This window comes from Aphelocoma coerulescens, chromosome 3, assembly GCF_041296385.1.
Source record: "Aphelocoma coerulescens isolate FSJ_1873_10779 chromosome 3, UR_Acoe_1.0, whole genome shotgun sequence".
Lineage (NCBI taxonomy): Eukaryota > Metazoa > Chordata > Aves > Passeriformes > Corvidae > Aphelocoma > Aphelocoma coerulescens.
Window position 1 is genome coordinate 110,235,364 of NC_091016.1, and position 20,055 is coordinate 110,255,418.

Here is a 20,055-nt window from a genome sequence, read left to right on the forward strand (position 1 = left end):
GCTCATCAGAGTGCTAATGTTGCTTTGCACAGTTTAAATAAACTGTCTTGAATTAACAGCTCCTTGGTAGAGCCACTTATTTTAAGATTGGTTGTTCTTCTGCTGCAATTATATCACTGTAGTTTAAATGACTAAACACTTTGAGACACAGGCCAAGCTTCAGAGGTATTGTGATGGATACTTTGATGAAGTCAAATGATCAGCAGTTACTGCTATGAATAAAACAAGAATATTTCTTCATATTTGGCTTAGTGCAGTATCTAAATAAAGGTTCAGGATTATGTCTTAGGGACCAAATTCTTCTGGAAGGAACCTGTGAGGTTCCTTCCTCCTTTTTCACTCTGTCACCCTTCTACTGAGCTGGTTGAGGAAACTACCAATGTCCTTGTGTCATTTTGAACTTTCCAGCTCCCACTGGCACCACTTTATATAGCACAAAGCAATTTGTTTTCATTACAAAGGACATTAAGGTGATGTAGCTGAAATTGTTCTGTGCCTTAAATCTATATAATTTGTTGCTCTTGAGCAATTCAGCTCAGCTTCCATTAGCACAGACTGACATCAACAAACCATTTCATCTTCCAGGCCTGTCACATCAAGTATTTTTTACAGCACTGTTATAACTTCATTTCAGAAACTGACTGTGACAAAGATGGGGCTGCATTAGACTCCGTGTCAATAGCAATCTGATTTGCTTCTCAGAAACTTCATTAGCTAAAAATAAATTAGCAAGTGGCATGTGTACAGCATTGGCAGTTCAAAACCACTGAGAAATGAAGTGCTCTGACAAAGCAGTGCATGCCCCAGCAGCAGCACCCTTGGCCACTGACGATTCCTTAGCAGTGCCATGAATGTTGCCGGTCCCATTCCCTGTCTGCTCTTACCAGCTGCTAGGAGAACATTTGTTTGCAGACCAGTGTTCTCCAGAGTTGCTTATATTCCTGTCAGGTGCCTGCTTATCAAGTGGTTGGGGAAACTCAGGTTTCACATAACAGGAGGTTAAAATCCAAGGAAAGCAGCATCATGGAGTAAGATGGGTGCAGGCTTTTTTGGAGGAAGTGTGGTGAGGAGCCTCAGCAACCAGCACAGTATGAAGGCTGCTGGTGGTTTCTATGGTCTGGAGGCACTGAAAAGGGCTGAGACAAAAATACCCGGTTTCTCTATGTTTTTGTTAACACAGTGCATTACTTCTATTACTTCAGTGCCTCTCTGCCCACGAGACAACTCCTTTGCATTTTTTAAGCCCACTGAATGCTCGTGGTGCATTGCACTGGTTGCTCCAGAGCCACTTCTAAGATACAGCTCTTCTTAGGGCTGGTCTGCCTTGTTTGGGTCTGACCATCTTTGAATTTGACTTTCTTCAAATGCCTTGCATTTTAGAAGTCTCAGTTTGCTACGTGTTCCAGATCTTTCTGCCCTACCCAAGAGTTGCTGCATTTGAAATTTTACCAACAGTGACTTTATGTCTTAGGGATAATGGATAAAAATTTTGAAGAGGTACCCAAATCCTGCTGGTTGTCACAATATCCCACAGATAACAAATCTGTTTAATGAAAAAAACAGTTTTCTGGGCTGTTAAATAGTCACTTCTTTATTGATATAATGCTTTATTAATATTGTATATTGACAATTTCTAATCAGAATGCCAATATGGTGCTCAGAAAGAAACCTTGCAAAACTCTATTATGTCTTTGCAGTTATAAATCAAACATATAATCTCCTCAAAGAATTAGATATTCTCTTTGGCAGGTCTTATCTTCCATAACTACATTTCTACTCTTGTCCCTCAGCAGTTTTTTACTTTTTTGTCTAATACCCCAACTTGCTGTCCTTCAGTTGTTGAGAGGTGCTAACCTACTTGGGAATTTGCTACTACAACAGCCTTCTCCTAGGCTTCACCACCTGCTCAGGAAGAGAAGGTTTATCTAACAGATAGTACCAGCAAAGTGGACATCCTGTCCTTTCCTTGTCACCTGTCCTGCCATCTAGGGCCTTTTCTTCTAGATACTTAGTTTTCTTTATAAATTTCCTCCAGTTTATAATATTGGATTTTGACACCACAGAAGGCATAAAATCGGGTGGACTAAATATCTAATTGATGTCTTCCTTACTTTGTTCACTGACATTTAAAGGGCCTTTTAACTGTGCCCATGTGGAGTCACAGTGCTGGCACAAGCACCCATGGGACAGGGGAGTATCCTTGGAGACACTGCACAGCCCCTCACCAGCACAGCAGACCACACCCTGCTCACACTGGTTTTAATGTCAGTACAGTCCATCCAAATCAGTATTCTCAGACTTGTTGAAATTACCTCTTGTTTGGGTTCCTTCACCTAACCAGCACTCCTCTGAGCACAGCTTCCCCCCAGATTAGCAGCCAAACTTGACGTGTTTCTGTTCAGAGCTGCACTAAGATGATCAATTTAATAACCTTCCTTAATACACATACTGCAGATGCTCCAAAAGCACGTCTAACACCTGCTCACCCATTCTCAGATGAGGCAGCAGTAGTTTGGAATAAAAAATGTCTCTCATTTCTGTGTGAAGTGTCTGTAGTGACAACTACCTTAACCTTCTAGCAGATGCTCAGCACACCCACGGTGAGGATGAAATGTTTGTAACTGCAGAAAGTAAAGCCTACCTGTATTTTTTCCCAGACTCTGAGAGGTCCAGAGGTTCACTGCCTTTCCCGTGTAGAGATTTGTGTTGTGCACCCTGCAGAGGAACCCTGGCAAGTGGAAGGGCTGCCTGAGACTCAGCCTAGGAGCTGTGGCTTGTAGCTCACTTTTGCACCAATCTGGGTATCATGACATATAGGAAGCCTATAAAAAGGTCTTGCACAGCAGCCCTCAGTAAAGATTTTACTGGTTATCCTTAAGTGCACAGAGGCTGGCACAGGGCAATTTGGCCAAAAGTGAGAAGGAATACAGAGGAGAAAGCTGCAAAGTTTTTTACAAGTTCAAAAACAAGCTCAAATACCAAAAAAAAAGACCTATTTTCCCCCAATGTATAAGAAACAAATAGTCTTGTTATTATCTTCACAATTAATTATCTATACTGTTCTTTTTTGTATTATTTTGTTAGCTTAATCCTCCACTTCATTAAGCAAACTACAAACACTACATACTCCCAAATTTTTTGTTAAGGTCCCTGCCAGCCAGAAAGCATTAGGACCAAATCTACACTGCTGAGAGTGGATGGTTGGATGGTCAGCAGGTTGTCTCTGCCCAGGTTCAAGAAAGAGAAATAAAGATTGTGCAAGCCATAGGCTGCTGCAGATCAAAAGATGTGAAGACAAACAAGAATATAGTAATTTTTCACCATTGCCATAGAAATCCTCATTTTCCAGAAGCACCTGTTCTTTCTGTGACCTGGGATAGCACACCCTGGTGTCAATTAGTCCCTTGTGAGCTTGACTTACATTTCTACTAGGTTTCACTGCTGCCTCTCACACCTCTCATGGGACTGCAGAATGATATTTAGAACTGTGAGGAAGTTAATGCCAATAAAAAATAAGGTGACTGATAGTGGATGCTTAGAAATGTGCACAAAAGTGTGAAAGCTGTAGAACTTCCCCAGGAGGCTTTGCCAAGGAACTCCTGAGTCAATTATGGTATCCTTGTGATTAATAATACTTGATATATTCTGTCTTCCATCAACAATTTCCCTTCACTGTTTGAACGCATACAGTTGTGACATCCACCAATGTCATGTCTCAGTGAGCTCCCCAGTTTAACAACACACTCTGTGCACTTCTTGTTTTTGAATCTGCCACTAGAAAATTTTAGGTGAGGTTTCCTAGGTTATTATTATTATAAGTAGTAGAAGTAGTAGTAGTAGTAATAGTGTGAGAAGTTGAATCTTATTCCCTGTTAATCTACCCTATGTGCCTTGAGGTTTTATAAACCCTAACATATTCCTCATGGTCCTTTATTCCTTAGGTTGAAGATTCCATACCTCTCTCAGGTTCTTCCCTGTATCACCCTTGGTTCACATCTTTGTGTTTTTCTGCTGCTACTATGTTGCTTTGGAAAGAGATGCCAATGCTCACTGTAGAGATGTATGATAAGATGCAGCAATACAATCCTTGCATTATTTTCTTGGCTTTTTTTCTCAAATAGTTTTCTATAATTTCTGAGTAGTAGTATTAAAATTAGCCTTTTCAAACTGATTCTGAGCTTTGAGTAGACAGTTTAACAAACCTCTCTAAGATATCTTTCCCGAGTGGTAGGAAGCCAGTCAGAGCCCATCACTGTGGCATGGAGTTAAAGTTGTCTTTCCAGTATGCATTATTCCACATTCATCAATATCACATTTCATCTGGCTTTTTATCATCCAGGCATTTATTGCAAGGATGTATTACAACTCTGTACAGTCAGCTTTCAGTTTTATTGCTTTGAATCAGTTCATATCATCATCAATCTTTGTTCCTCACTCTTTCAAATCATTTATGAAGATGTTGTCATATGATCCATATGGTTCATATGATCTAAATTATGGAAGAGATTCCTGTGGGACTTCTCTGGTAATCGCCCTTGTCCAAAAACACTGCCTGCTTGTTCCTACCTTTTATTTTCTGTCTTTTAATGGTGATTTGCTCAAGCAAGGCCCTTCCTTCTCAGGAGGTTTAGGAGGGGACAAGCTTGCAGACTTACCCAGAGTAAGTGAGCATGAGACAAAATGCACCTTGTCTGCTCTGCACAGAAGAACTCAGCTGGGTCAGCTACATGGGGTGTTACTCATGCCTTACACCAGCCAGAAGATCACTATGGGATGAGAGAGAGTAGTGGTTTGGCCCAAAATACTCATTTACCATTTATCTTCTGTGAGATAAGAATTAGGAGAAATGCAAAGCAGGCACCAAACTTGAAAGAATATAAAGAAGTTTATTAACAGACCTAAAAGAAGGAAAAAAATTATACCACACCTTCAGAACTCTCCTCCTCCCCCCACCTTCCTCTCTTCTCCCACTGACAATGTAAAAAGACAACCCTTAAGATGTTCACTCTGTTTACCACTTCCATAATAACCTTGTTCAGTCCATTTAGAAAGAGAAGTCTCTTCTTGCTCGTGCTATGAAAACAGTATCACAACGAGACAGCCGCCCACTTCCAAATATTGTTCAGTCCATTTAGGAAGAGGAGTCTCTCTGCTCACATGTGAGTCCCTTCCCCCAACTTGCAGCTTTTCCTGCAACTGCTTTCGAGGGTCCACTCTTGAAGTTTTTTGGGGTACAATTTTAAGGTTGAGCCGTTCAGAAACAAAACCAGAGGCCCTTCTTCCCTGGGAGCAAAGGGTCTTCATCATCTTCATCTTTAGGACTATCTCTGGGAGCATCTCTAGGAACTGAGGTTTTCTCCTTTCCCGTTTGGAGCAAAAGTCCTCATCTGGTTCATCTCTCCCTGTCCAAACTTCTCATGAAATTACAGCTGCGTCAGCATCTGCCTATCTCAGCGCAGGTGCTTTTGCTTACAAGCTGAACACTCCACCCCCCAGATCTTCATGAAATTACAACGGGATGCTCTGATATATCATAGCTTCACAACAGAATTTCAGCTTTAAGCATCTCCTCTCTCTCTTCCCTCAGGTTTTCAGCTCTTCACAGCAATAAAGGGGTTAATCTCACCTCGGCCTTGCAGCTTTGCAGCTGGAATGTTGAATGTTTCTTACCAAAGTGGAGAGGGAGAAGAGCCGAATTGATCCGGCTGCCCACAGCAAGGCAGTGGGGGGGGTTCCATGGATGGAACAGGTCCATTGACTCCAGGCTGGCCATGGCCCAGCCCGGCCTGGCCCAAGCAGGGCCTGGCCGAGCCCACTGGCCCCCACACGGGGCCTGCAGCCACCTGTGCCAGCGCCGGAAACAAGAGAGAGCTTGGGGGGGGAGTTTGTCTATTCTTAAGTGTGGATCACAGAGGCGGTCACAACCTTAAAGAATTGTCCATATTCAAACTGGCCAGCTGATAGGTTCTGTCAGGTCCCAGAGGAAGCTGTAAGCACCCCTTAGCAAGGACATCCCTTCCGGGACTATGCTTGCTAACCTATGACAGAGAGCAAAGCGTACAAAAGATTGGTATTTAGCTTTTTTTGAACAAAAAGGGTTGACCATGAGGTGTTTGCACCTGCTTGATTCGGCTCTCCTGGCCCCATTCTTCAAAACCTGTCCTAATCTAATGGCACCTGGCAGAAGATTTGAATGTACATGAAACTCCTGTGGGCTGGTTCCCGAGTATGTGTTTGACCAGCAAAGGGACAGATGCCTGGAAATCGCAGGGACACTGCTGTCCCCAGTGCTGGCAGTGCTGAACAGCACACATCTTTTGCAATGAGAAGGGAAAAATTTCATCAGGACAGGTTGAAGATATTACTGATTTATGGGTCTGCTGTGGAGAGTTTGGAAGAGCTTCCAGAAGAGCAAAGGAAAGAGTCCGTGCTGCCTGTGCTCATGCCTTGCTGCCATGAGCCAGTGATGATGTGCGGCAACACCAACTCACAGTCCCAGAAGCACTTAACCACCAAGGCTCCTGGATTTTGTTCTTCATGGCTGCCTGGGTCTGAGTGAAGAGCATGCATCCACCCAGGACCACTCTCATCCCCATAGCCTGAGTGTTGGTGCAGGCCCCCTTGGGACATTCTAGTGGCAGTAGAAAGAAGAGCAAGTTTACACTGTGTTTCCATTTGAAGCCAAAACTGAAGAAGTTAAGCCCTTTAATTTTTTCTTGATGTGTCTAATTTTCTTTACATGGGCTGACACACACTGTAGTGCCTTTATACCCTCTTGAGAATGTGAAGAAGCTGTCTCATGCAAACACTTCTTGTTAATAAACGTAATACCTCACCTTCAGTGAATACTGAATGGTTCAGAGGCCTTTGAATAGGTAATTCTGTTATCTGCTGTTATCTTGCTTATGAAATCCTATTTGTCTGTACAACACTTTAAGGTCCACCCAGCATCCCATTCTGATATAAGAAATTTTATAACAAGCACAGGAAAAAAGCAATCATTGCTAAGAAAAAGTGGTTGTGATGTTTTTTCCTGTAAAGATAATATTATTTTAAAGAATATAATAATGCAATAAATACCAAATGTTGCATTCAGTGATAATCTGTAGAACTTCTACTCCTGTAGTGAGTTTTGGGTCATTGCTTAGGTACTCTGAGGCTGTTGTGCAACAGGTAACATAATTCCTCTGCTCTGGTTGATCTGGTGGCCTGAGCCACTGTGTGTGCCTTGCTGGATTCAAGGTCTGTCTGCTCCAGAGCTCACCTGTGGATGCACAACTGGAGTCAAGCAAAGCCAAAGCTACAGGAGACGCCACAGAAATCAGTGTCACCTTACTTTCCTTCTGTAGGTCTGGTCAAAGATGTTCAAGATTATAAATTCTTAACCAGAATGTCTCACAAGAAGCTCATCAGAAAGAGAAGGGTTTCACTTTCAATTATACTCTGTGGTGAAATGGGAGCTTGAGGTGATGTGGTTGGGTGATTCTCAGTTCCCATTTGGAAAATTCTGCCAGCAATCTTGAGGAATACAAAACTCACTCATTAAAAAAAAACAGAAAAATGTAAAGCATAAATGCTGCTCTACCTGACCAGGACTCAAGTGAGCTGTGCAGGCATTTCAGACCTACACCCCACTGTTCAGTGGGTCTGGTGTTTAAAAATGTAAGCAGTGAAGGTGCTCCTTGAGGTGAAGATGGTTTCCTGGAACCTGGAGAGACAGCCCAGTGCAGGCCAGCTCTCACAGGCACATTAGATTTTAGAGGCCATCAAACATCACTACTGGGCCACAACTCCCTGCGTCCACAATATTTAACCCTCAATTTCCCTTTCCTCTTCTCCTCAAGATCCTGGGTCCCTCCTCATTCCTCCCCTCTGCCATCTGTAATGCCTTAAGACTCCTACAATGCAGCACCTCCCATGTCTCTTACTTGACCCTGAATTTGAATCCGTGGAGCCCTTCACGCCCCTGGCCCTCATCACTGCAAGAGCCACCCTCCATCACTCTTCAGCCAAGACAACATCCAGCTTCCCACTCACACACCCCTTGGGCTGTGCAAAACCAAAGGGAGGCACCTTGGCTGCTCCCTGCTGTACATGTGCACCACTCTGCCAGACAAATGCTGTGCACATTGTCACTGGCCGAGAGCTGACCTGGGCTCCCCACAGCCTCATGGGCCACTTGGCTGCTCCTTGTGACCTCTGGAGAGGCCACATGACTCCCACTCTCCCTCAGCAGCTGTGGGACCAGGGGAGTCGCCTCACGGACCATACGCTGCACAGATTTTGTGCTATGTTTCTCTTTCTGGTGCTGTATGGTCTCTATCTGGGAGAGGGCTGGGCATGGCCAGGAGTTTGTGTTGGGTACTGATAGTCCTTCTGTCAGGGGTAAAGAAAAAATAAATTTTCAAGAGTTCCTGTGGATGTATTACCTTAAAGGGGCGATGCTAAGAAATTAAAGTAATTTCATAATCTAATGCTGACAAATCCAAAAGCTTTCCAGTAGAAAATAGCCCTGCTGAGACAGTATAAACTTATGCTTCTCCCCACTCTTGGCTTGTCATACATAAGAGTTCCAAAAATTGAGGTATTTTTTCCAATCCTGTTAATGTAGCCTACTAATTCTGCAGCAGGAAGCCTATGATACCAAGACTAAAATAAACCTGGATTTTAGAGGGGGAATGCATCAAGGAATAGATGCTATTTAATGAACAAAGCTCTTCTTTTCAGGTAAATATCGGCAGTAATGTAAGAGGAGGGAACTGATCCATGAGCAGACTTGTCTCTGCTTGCTGAAGTCTTTCCTAAGACAGTAGTAGTTCCTTAGCATGGAGGATTTGGAAACTGTTTTAGAAACGGTGCTTGGCTGATATCAAGTCAGTATTTACATCTCTGAAACCAGGGACCTCAGTGCAAGTGCTGACAGACAGACAGCACCCATGGGCTCTGACTCGGACTTCAGAAGATGTGCTCTGCTGTCAGGCAAGAGCAGTGATCTTTGACCAAGGTAAAAAAAAGGAATGCAAGGAAATAAAAAGCTTTGATTTGAGTGTTGAAGTAGAGTCAGTAAGAAAGCCACACCTGCAGTTCAAACCCTCCAAAGGGTAACTTTATATAAATATATTTTATCAAATGTCTTATAGCAAAAAGAATTTAGATTTGGTAGCTGAGTTTGCTTAAAGCAAACTAAATTTCCTGCTGTAGGATGGTTCATGTTCCTTGGCATTTGGTACATTATTCAAGGGAGGTAGCTTTGCCTGATGACAGTGTTTCAGTGTCGAGGTAGCAAGATGCCAAGCATACATAATGTTTTGAAGCTGCAGAAGGAGGGCTATGCAGAAATGTGCTCTGCAGTCTGAGGTGTTTATTCCAAATGGTGGCAAACATGCAGGGTTGATTGCACTGACCTTCACATCTTGGCACACCTGGTAACCGTGAAGGTTTGTGTCAGTGAGTGGGTGAACTGTTTTTCCATACCAGGCACACCACAGACACTGCCATGGAGCAGCCTTGGGGAAGGAGCTGGGGATGAGCCCTCCCTGGCATGGAGCGGTTCCCTCGTGAGCTGGCCCAAGCAGACGAAGTGAATTCCCACCTCAAAACTTTCACCTGTCTTTCCTTAGGACAAGGCGACTACTCCCTCTCTAACACAAGCATTCTGTTAATGTAGGCTTTTAAGTGCAGCCTTAGCTTCTCAAAGCCTGTCTTGGAAACTACCTTGGGAATATGCAAAAGGTTGCAGATTTTCATTTCTTTATGACAAGGTGTTTTTTATTTTAAAGAGCAAAGAGGTCTTTGTGCATGAAAAATTTGCTCAGCAACTACCAATACCAGCCAGTTCTGAGGAAGTTAGGTTCTGTGTAAAGCCACAGGGCAAGTGGGCGTGAATTATCCTGCAGCTGCCTTGTTTTTCTGAAAGTAAATGGTATTAACTCATGGTGAACACTGTGTGATATGCTGGCAATGACTTTACATCAAGTGCTGCTTTGCATCTCCCTCTGACTTAGGCATAATTGAACACTGTTGGACATGGGCTTCTATTTTACATGGCTCATTGGTTTATGTAGGAAAGCAGTTTTGGTGTTCTTCCACAGCTTCTGATGAATATCTCACACAACTGGATCTCTGGCTACTCCCTGCACTGAAGAAGTATCCGAGCAGTTTGTTCTGCTTCATAAGCTCTAATAGTTCAAATATGATGCTACGGATTTGATTTTAACCAGAACAAGGTCCACAAGAAAATAGAGCTTGAAGAAATCTTGGGATGCTTTCTGGTCCACCTTCCTCCTCCAAAACAGAACCATCTCTGCCTGACAAAATGTTGGTAAATATTTCAAGACAAAAGATCATTTGGGGCCAACTGTACCCAACCAGGTTATCAGACCTGGTCTGGATATGCCATCACCCATGTGTATTTTGTGAGTACAGCTGAAGCATTTGTGTGTCACTGTAGTCTAGTACAGACACGGTCATGAAGTGAACTTTTAAATCCTTCCTCGAGAAGCACTGTTCTAGTCTGAGCTGTTGTCCTCTGGGTGAGAAGGGTGGAGGCACTTTGCAAGTGCTGTTTGATGCCCAGTGCGGCTGGCTGCTGGTTTGGTGACCAGTGAGATACTGCTCTGCCTCCCCCTCCCTCTTCCTAAGGCACAGGGGTCACACTTTACTGTTGTATTTAGAGAAGGGTGTCCTATGGTGGTTAAGATATTCAAGACAGAATTTTAGAACTATTTATGCAAACATTATTTCCTGGGCCAGTGATGTTGACATGTGAATATAAATGTCCCACGGGTGTCTCTGAATGTTGTCACTGAAATGCTGATGCTCAGACATGGTGTGACCCTCACATCTAGGAGGTGCCAGCAGCATCTGCTGTAATGCAGAACAACCATGAGTTTACACTATTAGGCAGGATCTGTGTAAAATGAAGCCTGGAAACAAGATCAATTTCCAGCTTTGCTGTGTCTATCTCACCTTGGCTCCCATTTACATTCTGTCCTTGTCTCTTCCCATGTAAGATTAGAGTAATAATGCAAGTCAGCCATTAAAGGCTGGTGCCAGGGGTAAGCAAATGAAATATATAAAACATCAGATGTAAAGCCACAAGGAAGAACTTCCTACAAATGCTGTCAATTTATCACTGCATTGCTCAGATAACAGTGGTACAAGTGGTGTTTGGTTCTCAGAGACATTCTCATGTAAGTTAAAGTAAATTCCCCAAATTGCACATGGATTTATTTTCCATTTATCTGCTTGTCTGGGTAGTGGCCCATCAATATTCAGCTTAGTAGCACAAGAGCACCCTGCAGATAACTTTCCTACACCAGAGATCAGCTTGTTTTCAAAGCGATTGCAGACTGAAATCTGAGACAAAACATAAGATTGATATTCCATGGTTTAAAGAGTCAAACTAATGCCTTATGATTCATCTATGATTTATAAGTAAGTACTTGTGCTGATACAATGATGGGATTGCTTGATGACTCGTGTGATTTAAACGTGTCTGCAAAGCTCGGGCATGTGTCATTCAACAAAACTTCCTACTGAGCCCATGGGTTCACTGCCTCAGCCATGCCCCCAGGCAGCTTCCCCAGACTCCTGCTGAGGAGCAGCAGAGGGGCCAGGAGGGCTCCCTTCTCCCATGCAGCCTGTCCTTTCTGAAGTCTAGACAGGCCTGATGCAAAGGGTAGAGTCACAGTTACATGTTTTCCAGGGTTTTGTTGTTGCAATTTCTCTTCTTCAACAAACAATTGCTATGGCAACCTTACTGCTGCTCAAGTCTTCTCACTTCCTATTTATTCTAAAACACAGCTACAAACTGTGATTGCTCCAAACACTGACATATTTAAGCCATTAAAATCTTCAGATGAGAAAGAGTAGGCAGGGAAATGTGATCAGCCCAGAGAATAATATGACCCTTCAAGACTTCATCTCTATGCAGATTTTATCTGAATTTTAGTCAGGAAATTGTAGTTTTCATTGGTGTTATGGTTTCTGATCAAATAAGGAAGGCTTTTCTGGTCACAGTCAGCTGTGGCCTGGTAGGTCTCAGCTCAGGGAGGAAGGATGCTGAGCATTTGGCCTTCCTCTTGGATGCTACAGCATGCCCAGGGCTAGGGGAGATGGATCTGCTTAAATGAAAATTTTGTCAAAAGGCAGTTTTGTAAACTTTTGCAAGATACAAGATGTTCATGTGTCAACCTGAGGGGATGCCTAAGAGGAAGGCAAAGAGACAAAAAAGGCCCCAAACAACCCAAAAATTCAGGACAGAGCAGGACCTCATCTCCCATTCCCAGCAGGTTTTGCCACCACACACACCCATCCCTGGGCACCTGCAGGTCCACCCGACTGCTGAGCTCTAATGCGACACTTTCACCCTCCCCTCATTTTTTAAAGACTTACAATGATTTCTAAGATTCTTGCGTTTGTTTTCTGCAGCTTGGTTTTTTTAAGACCAATTTATTTGGGAATTTGAAGGAAAGATTCACCACAAGGATCTTCTGCAAAAGGTCCTTGGAGATTCTGAATGGGCTCTGTTTTAGAGTGCCCACCTCCCATCAGGCTGTGCAACATAGTGTCTGCTGGCTTCCTAAATCACTGGGATTTATTTTCTACATGAAAGAACAGCTTCTTTTTGTAGAGAGCATAATTATGGTGTTGCTGAGAGAAAGGTTTGTGTCTCCTCTGTGCTCACAGGGTTCCTGCCCTACGTTATCTCCTGGTATAATCTAAGTGAAGACACTGAGAAGGAGCATCTCAGACCAGCTTCTGAGCTGATGTTGACTGAAAACTCATCCCTTCCATCTTGGGCTGCCTACAAATGCCTAGATCTAAAATCTATTCCTAGGCCTGCTACACAGCATGAATTTGGGGAGAATAACTTGAATTGTCTGGGCCTGACCGTCCAAGTACACAATGTGAGGATAAGAGGAATTACTTGTTGGGGTTTACAAGATTCGGTGTAATCATGCTCTGAGATCTGATTAACAGGATAGAGTTCAAGCATTTATTGTTTTCTTTGGCTCATGTCTCTCCCTGTAAAAACAGTCACAGTGGTCATGCTCTAAATCTGTTTGTGTGTGAGGTTTGGTGCAAACCCTTAGAAGGAAATCAGAAGCCGTGGAAGGAAAATGCAGACAACTGCCTGGGGCGGGAAGAGGCTTTCCTGCAGAGGTGAGTCAGTTCCAGGGGAGAAGGGCGGCTGTGTCCAAAAATAACAATGCAGAAAACAGGCACACACCACTACCCTGACATTGTCCACTTGAGGAAGAGACTGGGTTTCATCTGAAACTTTTTTCTCTTTATTAAGCAAGCAGGTTTCTCATCTGCACTGAATGCTACCAGATCTGCATCTGTATTCTTGAAGCCCATGTTAACCTGGCCTTTGGAAAATACCCTGGCCACATTCTTCTTTGGGTCCAGAGGCACTTCAAACTGGCCCCGAAGAGGAATTTATGTCCAATTTATATTCTGTTTCCTTATGTATTTCGAAGGCAGGTTGATTAACATGCACTAGTGTTCATATTCTTGTAGGTCTCACTAATCACTCTCTTGTGTTCAGGCTGATTATACCAAGCTCAGGATATTCTGGACCCTGTTACTGTTTGGATAATGTAGTAACAAGCTTCTGTTCTTCAGTGTTCCTGCAGTGGCATTGCTACTGAAGAGCTTCTTCATCCTCTGTGACTCTCTAAGTAGTGCTGGGCATAACAGAAATATTATCCTGAATGCTTAACCCTTAGCATGTTTAAAGCAAAGTATAAACTATTTGGTGGGATTTTTTTAACTAGAGAAAAAGATCCCTTTAAAATATAGACTCTTTTTGTAGAACAGGATAACAAGATCTTCACATTCAAAAGTTGGCAGGTAAATTACCTTACATGGAACAAAGTCTAGTAATACCCATGACTGCCACTTAGACAGGAGTCTGGAAGCAGAAGTGAGACAGAAATGATCCCCCCCGCATAGAACAGGCCCTGGAATTTTACATACTTTTGTCTGTCTCAGGAAGGGAGAGAGGAAGGAAGAAGATCTTGAGACAGGAGAAAGTAGTGCCTGTATCGCCTACAAGACGCCTAAACCCCTCATGCACCTGCTGGCCTGCAGGGAGCTGGCCTTCCAGCCTCCTTCCAGCATCCTCCCAGGGGCCAGGGTACCTGCCAGTCTCCCTCCAGCATCCTCCCAGGGCCCAGGACAAGCTCCCAGGAAATAACATCTTCATGTGCCACAACAGCGTGGTCCAACTCATACAAATGGCAGGATACATGAGCCAGGGCCATGACATTTTGGGCCAGATTTGAGCCTGGTATGTCCCATGTACTATGGTGCAGGAAGGCATGAGGGACAGGAAAAGCTTCTGTTGCAGCTAGCTATGAATAACTAGACTCAGAAGGAAACAGAGCCTTCTCCATGTTTTCTCAACCTTCCTCCTCATCCTGGCTCATGTCAGAGTGATCCACCAGGAGCATCACTGTACCATTCAGCATCTCTCTGGTCATTTATTTTCAGTTACAAGACAGAGTTTCTACATGAGGACCAAATTTAAAGCAATTCCACCTGCTTTTGTACTTAAAACACTAGGTGAAATAAGTCCTTTTTCTCCTTAACCATACAGTGCTTGTTAATACTGTTAGTAGGAACATGGCACAGGCACCTCATTTATCCAACCACAGTGTCTGTTCAGCCCAAACTGCTGCTTTTACATTGTGTAGCTGCTTATGGGCAGCTATTGTTCACCTAATGCCTCATCACAGGGATTGCCCAGTCTATTGCAAATGTGCATTTAGAGAAAGACTGTATCAGATGATGCTGCTATCATAGTAAGTGTAAATATGCTTCATTACACATCCAAATTTTAGAAGCAGTTGAGAAAAACACACACTAAATATTTCCAAGCATTTGTTGAGTGAAAATCCATGTGTTTTGAGCTTTGCTGCAGATTATTTTAATAGCACCCCATTTAAATAACCTATTTATCAACTGAGCACAGCTACTAATGACTTCAGTGGAAACAAGGGTGGGTTTTGATAGAACTAAGAGTTTAATGTTGCAACACAAGCTCTACCTGACCAAAAAGATAAGTATGGCTCTCTCCCCAAGACCTCTTTGAGGACTCCATTATCAGTAGGCTTGTTTTCTTGACATTGATTTAATTTTTATTAAGCTTATCTTCTCTATGCTTTAAGAGGGCCTTACAGAAAGCTTTTCTCATTTAAAAAAAGAAAAAATAAAACTAATGTGTTATTACTGACTTAGATGCACAGGTCTTTAATACACATTCCCAGACTTTTTATCAGCTAATAATAGTAATAAACAAAAGGGCAGTATACCTAGAGAAAAAAAAGAGGTTGTTCATGCAAAAAACTGTATCAATGTGGGTCCACACTAACGAACAAGGAGGTGGATTTGTAGGAGCTGGAAGATGCGAGGCACTGGCATCACAACACAGCCACTCACTCCAATGCTACTGGTCTGAACCCAGTTGGTGCTGCATTCCCCAGGGCAGCCCAGTGGCTGGTGGGTGAGTGTTTAAAGGCCAAACCAACTGCAGAAGGGACTGACTTTTGTTAGCAGGGTTGAACACTGCATGGAAAGAGCTGTGAGCACCCCTTGGGCAGAGCAGACCCTGACTGTGGGTGCAAGGGGGCATGTGAAATGCAGAGAATGGGCAGGGACCTCACTGCCACTCACCATCTCCCTCCCACCCTCTCACCGTCAAATGCAATCCCATCTTCAAACTCATGGGTGTTTTCTGTCTCTCTGCTTCCTCAGGGAGCCTTTTCAGACCTTGCCCACTCTAACAGGCCAGAATCACTATTTCGTTTTCAGTCTGAAGCTGTTCCTGAGCAGAGCAGCCTGTCTGCTCTGTCAGAGCAACTGGTGACACCAGCTGTGTGATCCCTGAGCTTAATCACCATCCTTATCCCTAATGTTTGCTGCACTAATGGAGATCACTACCATCCCCACTCTCCCCTAATTTACTAGGCTAAATTAAAGTAATTTTCTTTGTGTTGGCCAGGCTTTCCCTCCCAGTCATTCCCTCCTCAGAGCCGGGTCTACTTTGGATTGCTGTAGGACAGTGTCCCTACACTGTGCAGCACTGCCTCTTCACAAATGTCATTGTCTCCCTTCTTCCTTTCATGCCAAGGTTATTCCTTAAAATATTAAATAAGTTTGGCTCTTAAACAGTAAAATCCAAGAATCACCACTGCTTGAACTGGGAAGTTTTGTAGTCCAAGCATGGATGGAGTCAGCCCTTATGCTGTGAATCCAAATAACCTCATTGATTTCAGTAGGTTTATACTGATTTAAACCTGTGACATTTCATCAAATTTACACATTGCATTTTTAAGGACAAACCTAAATTGGGATCCTCATGCAAAAATTATCTGGATGTCTGTGGTTATTAAGGTAGACTCCACCCATAAGCTCTCAGGACCTGGATGTCGTAGGTCAGAGTGCACAGGTAGGGACAAATCACTTCTAGGCAGCAAATGGGGAATGCAACAGACAGATAAGTAACAGACAGATCTTTCTGTGGCAAAAATCAAGGTAATCTGCTGAGGCTGAGGACACCATACACAGCTCTTGGCTTTTACTGCGAGGTTAAAGCCAAACTACTGAAGTGAAATGAGGAAAAATTAGAAAGAACACGTCTATAAAGTGACAGTAAAAGCTAGCCTAGGGTGTTACCCAGGAAGCCAGTCTGAAAGCTTGTATTGGGGAGTTTGTCTGGGCTGTTATTCTGGTGATACTGAATTGGGAAGAGCTGTTCACTCCCTCAAAGGCCCTGCAGAGAGACCTTGAAAAATCAGAGGGCTGAAGAATGACCAACCATATGAAGAGTAACAGACACAAGTGCCAGATTCTGCACCTGGAATGGGGCAATCCAGGATGTATGGACAGACTGGGGAATGAGACACGGGAAAGCAGCTCCTTGGAAAGAGACCTGGGGATCCTGGTCACTGGCAAGTTGAACATGAGTCAGCAGTGCCCTGGCAGCCAGGAGGGCCAACCCTGTCCTGGGTGCATCAGGCACAGCATCGACAGCCGGGCAAGGGAGGGGATTGTCCCAGTCTGCTCTGCCCTGGGGTGGCCTCACCTTGAGTGCTGGGGGCAGTTTTGGGTGCCACAATGGAAGAAAGACATTAAACTGTTAGAGAGCATCCAATCAAGGACAACAAGGATGGTGAAGGGCTTTGAGGGGAAGCCGTGTGAGGAGTGGCTGAGGTCACTTGGTCTGTTCAGCCTGGAGAAGAGGAGACTGAGGGGAGACCTCATTGCAGTTACAACTTTCTTGTGAGGAGGAGGGGCAGGCATTGATCACTTCTCTCTGGTGACCAGTGGCAGGCCCTGAGGGAATGGCCTGAAGTTGTGTCAGGGGAGGTTGAGGTTGGATATTAGAAAAAAGTTCTTCACCCAGAGGGTGGCTGGGCACTGGCACAGGCTTCCCAGGGAAGTGGTCACAGCACCAGCCTGACAAAGTTCAAGAAGCTTTTGGACAATGCTTGCATGCACATGGCTTGATTCTTGGGGTTGTCCTATGCAGGACTCAATAATCCTTACGGATCTTTTCCAACTCAGGATGTTCTGAGTCTGTTATTCTATGAAAGAGGAAAAGGAAAGGAAAGGAAAGGAAAGGAAAGGAAAGGAAAGGAAAGGAAAGGAAAGGAAAGGAAAGGAAAGGAAAGGAAAGGAAAGGAAAGGAAAGGAAAGGAAAGGAAAGGAAAGGAAAGGAAAGGAAAGGAAAGGAAAGGAAAGGAAAGGAAAGGAAAGGAAAGGAAAGGAAAGGAAAGGAAAGGAAAGGAAAGGAAAGGAAAGGAAAGGAAAGGAAAGGAAAGGAAAGGAAAGGAAAGGAAAGGAAAGGAAAGGAAAGGAAAGGAAAGGAAAGGAAAGGAAAGGAAAGGAAAGGAAAGGAAAGGAAAGGAAAGGAAAGGAAAGGAAAGGAAAGGAAAGGAAAGAGGGAAAAGAGAAAAGAGAAAAGAGAAAAGAGAAAAGAGAAAAGAGAAAAGAGAAAAGAGAAAAGAGCTGTTCCATAATCAAAAAATTTTAAGGTGCAGAGTGGGAAGGTCAAGTAAAGACCCTGCTGTGCTGCTTCTCCAAAAAAAACCAGTTAAGCATACTGTAAAATCACTTATAGCCTGGGCTCACTTTACATATTTTAGTGATTGATTTCCTAATGTGAGCAAATCTGGGATTTTCCAGGCATGTCACAACAGCACAACCCTGTCCCAGGAATTCTGGAAAATAAGTCTGAAAGGGGTGAGGCCTCATTCTGAGATAAAATTTCTGGGGAAGAATGGTTTGCAGAGTGGATATCCCCATTTGGGTTTGCCTGCCTTAAAACCTCCCTCACACAGTGACAGCTATGATCTGTTTTGATATTTCTGGTGACTGTCAGCTCTACACACTTTTCCTAGCTTTGATACCCTGAAAAATAAATGCAGCTGGAAGGGAGAGAATGCCCACAATGACGAAGAGGCCACGATGCAAACTTCTCTCATATGAGACAACCGAGAATCACAGCAAGGCTGATTTTGGTGGGGAACTCAAGACAACCCTTGGGGACCTAATGTTCTCCAGGAAGTGGCTGCACTGATTGCTTTGCGCTCTCATGATGCCTGGGGCATGGGAGTGTGTGTGCACATCTGTGATGGAGCTGATGGGGTCAGAGTAGGCTGAGCTCTGCTCTGATGCTGCCCATTGCTCATCTCAGTCGTGACAAACACCTTTCTTTGACTTTCACAGTCCAGCTGCATCGTGGGACCAAGTGATGCCAGCAGAAGACAGAATAGGCCTTTCATTTTGAAAAAGAGAGAAGGTGCTGTGAAACTGTGTCTCAAAGGCCATTAGCCAAATTTCTCTAAACTTGCTGTTTTGGACTGTTGCAGGGTAGTTTATTGCTGCATTTAACCTAGACAGCTCTTAAAAATTTCTGGTGAGCATCAGAGAGCCTTCCTACCCTCCAGCAGATCCACACTCCCACCCAAATTGGTGTCACCTGCGAAGTGACTAAGGGTGCCCTCAATCCCCTCATCCAGATCATTTATAAAGATATTAAACAGGACTGGCCTCAGCATCGAGCCTGGGGAACACCGGTTGTGACTAGCCACCAACTGGAGTAACTGCATCCATCACCACCCTCTGGGCCTGGACATCCAGCCAGTGTTTTACCCAGGGAAGAGCACATCAGTCCAAGCCATGAGCAGCCAGTTTCTCCAGGAGAATGCTGTGGGAAACAGTGTCCAAGGCTTTAATAAAGCCTAAGTATACCACATCCTCAGCCTTTCCCTCATCCATTAAGCTCTCTCTGAAGTTTCTTAAAGAGGATTTAATTTACTTTCCCTACAGAAGTTCTAATTTTGAGTAGGTTTTTTTTCTCCCCACTTGTCAGGAAAGCACAGGCCACCAACTAGCTCAATGGCTAAAACCATTACTTCAAGTTGCAGGTTTGAAAAAGAGTTCTTGGAAACATGAAATCCTGATATTGTGAAACCATAAGACACACAGGATTCTGCATATGTGGGGATGGTTACACTGAAAATTTAGCAGGTATGTTATTATGAGCCTGCTATATTATCTGGAGAGGGTGGGAGAAGAACTAAATACTTCTACTGAGTGGTATTTCAAAAGCAGAGAAAGAATAAAGGCACACTACCATGGCACGAACAATTCTGAATTTAGACTTGCTTGAACTACTTACTATAAAATGTATTTGGTATGCACTCACTTCCCTTCTGGCCAGCATATAACCCATGAAACAGCTCTAATTTTCCCTAATTGTATTCAGGAACCCTTGTTTAGTTGATTGAATAAATGACAAATTTTTAGCCTCCCAGCTTTCCAGAGTGTTTGTCTCAATTACATGTGATACAAGGCCATTCCCCAGCATATTTACCTGCAATTTAGTGTCTGTCCCCACTATTTTTACAGCTAGAGCAAGAAGATAAACCCTTAATAAGCAGAAAATGTTATTCGGCTAAAATCAGGGAAACACCAGGACTTGCAAATGTAACATTAATACCTAGCAATTTTTTGAAATGGCTCCGAGCAGTTTTTCTC